This window comes from Oryzias latipes, chromosome 12 (assembly GCF_002234675.1).
Source record: "Oryzias latipes chromosome 12, ASM223467v1".
Classification (NCBI taxonomy): Eukaryota; Metazoa; Chordata; class Actinopteri; order Beloniformes; family Adrianichthyidae; genus Oryzias; species Oryzias latipes.
Window position 1 is genome coordinate 26,168,412 of NC_019870.2, and position 6,388 is coordinate 26,174,799.

The window sequence follows — 6,388 nt, forward strand, 5'->3', positions numbered from 1 at the left end:
TGTTACTCAGTTATTCTATTTGTCAGAATAACCGTTTTTGCTCTGATAACTTTTTAACATGTATCAATTTTTCACAACATTTTTTCTGTAGGGCAAGTTATTCAAGTTATAAACTGACCAATCAGATGCCTCGATAAAAGCATGTAGTCTCACGTCAAACATACCATTTTCAAGCGAAAGGGCTGTGGCCAACAAGCTCGCTCCTAATTGGAAAGAGTGGTGCCATGTTGACTCAGACCGACTCGGACCAATCACTGCTGACTGAAGATTTCTGCTTCCAATATCACCATAAAATGGAGACTGAATTGACTCTGTGGGTGACGTCACACTCACTTGATTCAGTCAATGCTAGACACAGACCATCATCTGACTGTGTGTCTGTTTTATTTTCCACCCCGTAAGTAAGGCAGCAATGACTTCCATATCTTATATTTAATCAAAGAAAATAATTACAGTTCAGTCCGTTAGGTTATTAAGATGAAGTATCTCATTTATCATTTTTTTTAAAGTTTGCTATTCTAAATCATGTAATAACATGAAACATAAAAAATGACCTTATTGGAACATTTATCATTTAATTTTGTGAAGTCAGTTGTTCATTAATCATAACCCTTGTCTTCAGAGGAATAGTTTAACAAGTAAAAGTACTGAAATTGTTCCCAAAGAGAAACAAAAATTACTATTTTGTACTATTTTTTTATTATGGTATACATGATTTACCATTTACAGTGAGGGTTAAATGATTTTATGAAAGGAAACTCCTGACTGAGCAAATCAAACAAAACACTACTGCCAAAGAAACATCCATTCGCGAGTAGACTCGCAGTCAGCCACAAAAAGATGCATTTTGCCAAGTTTTTCCTCTGCTGGTGTTTATGATTCCCCCTGTCTGCTTGGAAAGAAAATGCACCTGCTAAGAAAATTGAATTACGTTTACATTTGACACACATTCAAGAATGCGCTTAGCCTGTGGTGTTCACACTGGAGAAGCAGGGAGGGCCTTCTTCTTCTTTTTCTACTCTTAACTAGCGCATATCTATCACCTACAGTCAGTAGAGACTTGGTGCAACATGTTGAAGTAGTGGGAATCAGGTGAATCTTTCTCCAGACTTTTTCTTTCACAGCTCTACTCCAAAATATGTTAGACTTGGTTTCATAGAATTACAGCTGGTCACAAACCACAGTTAATGATTTCTATCCCATGATCCGTTTTCAAATGGTTCGATCATCTGTGTATTAAAGGGGACTTTATCCATATATCAGTGCTAAGTCCTAGCCCCTTCTTGGTCAAAATTTGACCTGATTTAATTTTTAATGCATGTTCATTGGCTACATATTTTTTACTTGTGTATAAGCTTGCATTGCTGTGTGTGAATGCGAGAGTTTTGAACGTGGAAGCCCAAAATGCAAAATGCAGTCAGGGGAGGCAGGTAAGGCACAGTCTCACCAGCAAAATATAGCTTAAGAAATACATAAATCAAATAAGATGAATATACTTTTTTTAGATATGTCTATTCTATGGTTACGTTTTTCGTTATGTGTTTTCAGTGTTTCTTAGGTAAAAAAAAAATAAAAAAATAGCACATTTATGAGTTTCCTGTTCAAAAACACGAGACAGCGGCAGGTGAGGCAACAGCCGCCTGTGCCTCTCATGCACCCAGGCTTTGCCCCACACATGCACTTTGCTGTTTTGGTCTTTGTATCATCATAAGATACACATCATCTTTAATTAATTCTTTTTCTATTTATGGCCAACTGTCTGATTACGTTGGTGCCAGTTTGAGACTCATTCAGTCTTTTTTTATCTTCCAAAAATGTGCATTAGAAATATACTATTTGAGGCCAACAGCACGCCTGCCTCACCGCAGTTTTTGTGCCTCAAGGCAGAGGGCGCTGGTGATCACAAAGAATACAGCACCGCGGCTAAAGAGCAATAGAATTAGTGGCAGCAAGTCAAATGCAGTGGACACACGTCAGTCCATTGAGGCAGAGAGACTTTTAAAAGTGAAGAAAGAAAAGGAACACTTAACCCTACAGAGTAAATCAGACTGAAAAAGAGTTGTGATGACCTCAGTGCCTCACCGGCCTTGAACGTCACTTCACGTCACTGGCATTTACATTGACTTTCCATTGGAAGTGCCTGTCTAAACATGCGTTTCCGAGGGTGGTGTGAATGTAGCTTAAGTCTTCATGACCAGCAGCGGGACCATTTGTTGTATTTTTTTCACCTGAACACACAAAAATCAAGAAAAAAAAAGACGACATGAGTTGATTGAATTTCTGAAGTGCAGCCAAAGAAGAAGAAACGTTAGCAAATTCTCAGATGCCTGATTGAAAACCGGCTCTGTCTTTTTGACTGTACCCGTGATTGAATAAAGAGAAAGCCAGATTAACCTGCATCTTGTGAGGAGATGCACTGAAAAGTGTCCGGACTCAGAGTTTGGTTTCAAGGGAATCATCTCTAATCTGCAGCTAAATGTTTTGTTGGCATTTTAATGAAAATACTCCAGAAGCCTCAGGAGGAGCAGCTGAGAGGAGCTCCCTCCTGCGGCCCCGAGATGCGTGCTCAGATGTCCGGCGAAGGCGAGACAGATTTACAGCAGGGAAAGTTCATGTTACTCGCTGAGGCTTGAGGTGGGTGAGGGGGGGGGGGTGGGGGCACCGTCTTCGGTCTTTTCTCTCCTCCTTCTCCAAGAAACCTGGAAAGAGTGCAGATCACAGCACAGGTGGAAGTGTTCACAGAAGAAAGAAGACACATGCAGACACAGAGGAGAATCCAAAACATCTGCATGGAAGCACTGACAGATAAATTCAAATGTGATCAGGAAGGTGGTTCATTGGACTACAAGGAAGAAGATTTTCTGTCCAGTTGCCAAGACTCGACTTTAAGACAGCATCATCTGTAAAGAATGAGAATTATCAACCACATTTTTCTGATTTTGGTTTTCTCAGGGTCAGCTGAGTCAGGTTTCTTTACCTGCCTATCACTGGATCAGACCGACAACGCTCACAGTTGCTCACAAGAAAAACAGGGAAGCTGCTAATCTGCTGCCTAAACCAAAACCATGTTCTGGAGCAGGTGAACCATGACACTGCATTGTTTGGCTCTTTTATTAAGTCTTCCAGCTCCCGAGTCCTCCGATCCAAGCACTGACTTCATTAAAGTTCAGACAGATTCAATCCCATTTTTTTCAGAACCTCCAGTCTGTTTCTTCCACTTTGAACATCCATGTGTTTGTAATATCTGGATTCCTCCCCAGTCCAGTCCATACAGCTGGAGTGGACTGGACTGGGATGTTAGGAAGAATGGGTGGAGGATATTTCCCCTTTTTTTTTGGTTTGCATGAGAAGAAAGGGGCGGGACTTATGTCGGATTGTTCAGTGATGTGATGCAGCTGCTGGAGGAGGAGTGATGAAGAGGAGCAGAAGTTAGTTAGTCTCTTTTGTTCAGCTGTGGGAACCAACCATGCTGCTAATTTGAAGCTTAAGAGCAGAAGAGAGTGTCTAGAATCTGTGAAGATGCTGATACTTGAATGGACCGCGTGCCTCCTCGGGCTCCTAACGGCACACGCCGCTTTACCTGCCGGTGATTTTGAAGGAGGGTCCGGCTCCGGGATGCTGACAGGTAATACAGGTGCATCACACCAGTGCAAAAACCTGCACTGAGGTAGTATTTCCTCTTTATAATTGTTCCAAGCCTTCTTTTTAAAAAATTTTACCCTTTTTTTCAAGCTACTTTTAGTTTTTCCAGTAATTTAGCAACACAAACAAACAAAAAAAGAAAATAAATAGTTTCTTTTTTTTCTTTTTCTGTTCTGCTTTGCCACTTTAACCACAAAAATATTCTGCTAGAATCCTTCAGAGCCTTTTTTTCTGTTAAACTTTATCAGTGTTGTATTTCCATATTTAATTTTGTGTTAGTTTTCTTTATCATGGGCATTGAACATTGCAAGTGTGAAAACTGGCCACCATGGGCACTTTACCATTGGTGTCTTGTTCAGAATTGAATTGCTCTATAGCCTACACTTTGTAATTTTAATCTTTCTTTAGTGATTTAATCCTCTAAAGCCCACTACACCAATAAAATTACAGAAAATTTGAATTTTTTCCCCCAGATTTTATTCCTCTGATGTTTTTAAACCCCTAAAATAAATAGACAAATACAATTTGGAATAGGATCAATTATGACATGTTGCATACTTTTTTATGTTTTTTTTCTCTCAGAACAATGATAGTTTAAAGCAGTGCTTCTCAATTATTTTTTGCAAGGCCCCCCTTGGGAGGAAAAGAAAATGTTTCGTGCCCCCCCCCCCCCCCCCCCCCCCCCCACACACACACACGCGGGGTGACAATATATAGGTTAGTATCTATAAATATTGTGTAAGTATACCTAAAATTGTATATTTTAACATTTTTATTTTTATTTTATTTTATCTAACCTTTATTTAACCAGGAAAGTCCTGGCCAAGGGAGTCCAAGGGAGTCCTGGCCAAGCGGCAGCAGCGACTAAAATACAGTTACATAATTACAAAGAGCAAAATAACAGGAAGTAACAAACTGATTATAAAAAACAAGTGCATGTTAAGGAGTCAGCGTCGAGACCTCTCAGTTTAACTTTAAAAGCATTCAAGGAAATCAACTCTGTCAACTTCCAATCCTTCTGCAACCTGTTCCATGCATAAGGTGCAGAGTGGAAAAAAGCCTTTTTGCCCAGTTCGGTGCGAGCAAATGGAACAGAGAGCAACACATGATCACGTGAGCGAAGAGAATAAGAATCAACGCTCCTCTGTGACAGTAAGGAACAGATGTAGGTCGGCAATAGTCCAAGCAGTGCCTTATAAATGAAAGTGTACCAATGAATCCTCCTCCGTATGGCCAGGGCAGGCCAACCCACTCGAGAATACAACTCACAGTGATGTGTCATTGTTTTACAGTTAGTGATGAACCATGATAAACCGTGTCAATTTTTTGAAGACATTGAGCTGAAGCATTCATGTAAAACAGGTCTCCATAATCCAACACACAGAGGAAAGTCGCAGCTACAAGTCGCTTCTTTACTTCAAATGAAAAACACAGCTTATTTCGAAAATAAAAACCCAATTTTAGTCTCAGTTTCTTGACAAGATTCTCCACATGAGGTTTGAAAGTGAGGGAGTCATCAATCAATACACCAAGGTATTTATACTCATGAACCACCTCTATGTTGTTTCCTTCAAGAGTCGACACTGTGGGAATTGTATGAGGCATCTTCTTACAATTAGAAAACAACATAAGCTTGGTTTTATCAGAATTGAGAACTAATTTGAGTTGAAGTAAGGATTGCTGGACAGCACCAAAGGCTTTCTGCCAGGATTCAATGGCCTGCTCAAGAGTTGACAGCAATAAATAACTGTATCATCAGATAAAAATGCATATTGGCATCAGATACATTTAGTCCCAAATTATTAATATAAATAATGAATAGGAGGGGGCCTAATATAGAACCCTGTGGAACCCCCCTGTAGACAGTAACACATTCAGAACATAGACCTTCATGTTTAATGCACTGGGTTCTATTACTCAGATAATTAGAGAACCAATCAACTGCTTAAGCTGACAATCCTGACCGAAGAAGTCTTATCTTTAAAACACCATGATTGACAGTATCAAATGCTTTTGACAGATCAATAAAAAGCGAAGCACAATATTGTTTCTTGTCAATAGCAACAATAATATCATTTATCACCTTCATTGCAGCTGTAACAGTGCTATGTTTTTTTCTAAAGCCTGACTGATATTTTGACAAGATTGAATTGGAAAATAAAAAGTCTTTTAATTGCTCACTTACAAGAGATTCAAGAATTTTGCACAATACTGATAGATTAGATATAGGTCTATAATTAGCTAAAATTGCTGGGTCACCTCCTTTTACATTAACAAAAGAAAAGCAATATAAACCCACTTTTAACAAATATTAACTTTATTTTGCCACACAGAAACCCTGTTAAAGTGTAAAACAGAAAAGTATCTTAAAGTGCCTGAAATAAAAAAATCTTAGTCCTTATTTAATCTACAAACATTTTGACCAACTGAACCATTTGATGCTGAGAAAAATAATTCAATCAATAAATAATATTAAATGTAAATTGATCTGAAAGATGAACACAGCAGCGCCAATATATTTAACCCTTTTAGTCTGAAGAAACAGGTAAAAAACATTGTGCTGAATTTTTTTCTAAATGATCGATTGTTTATTTATGATCTCATAAAGTGCAGCTGTTTTACTGCATTACCTGCTGGCTTTATGTCAAATACTGACACCAACTAAACGACAGGCAGACAAAGAATACCTTTATGGAAAATAAAGACACATCATCAAAATGTCTACAATAGTTCATAAAGAATGACA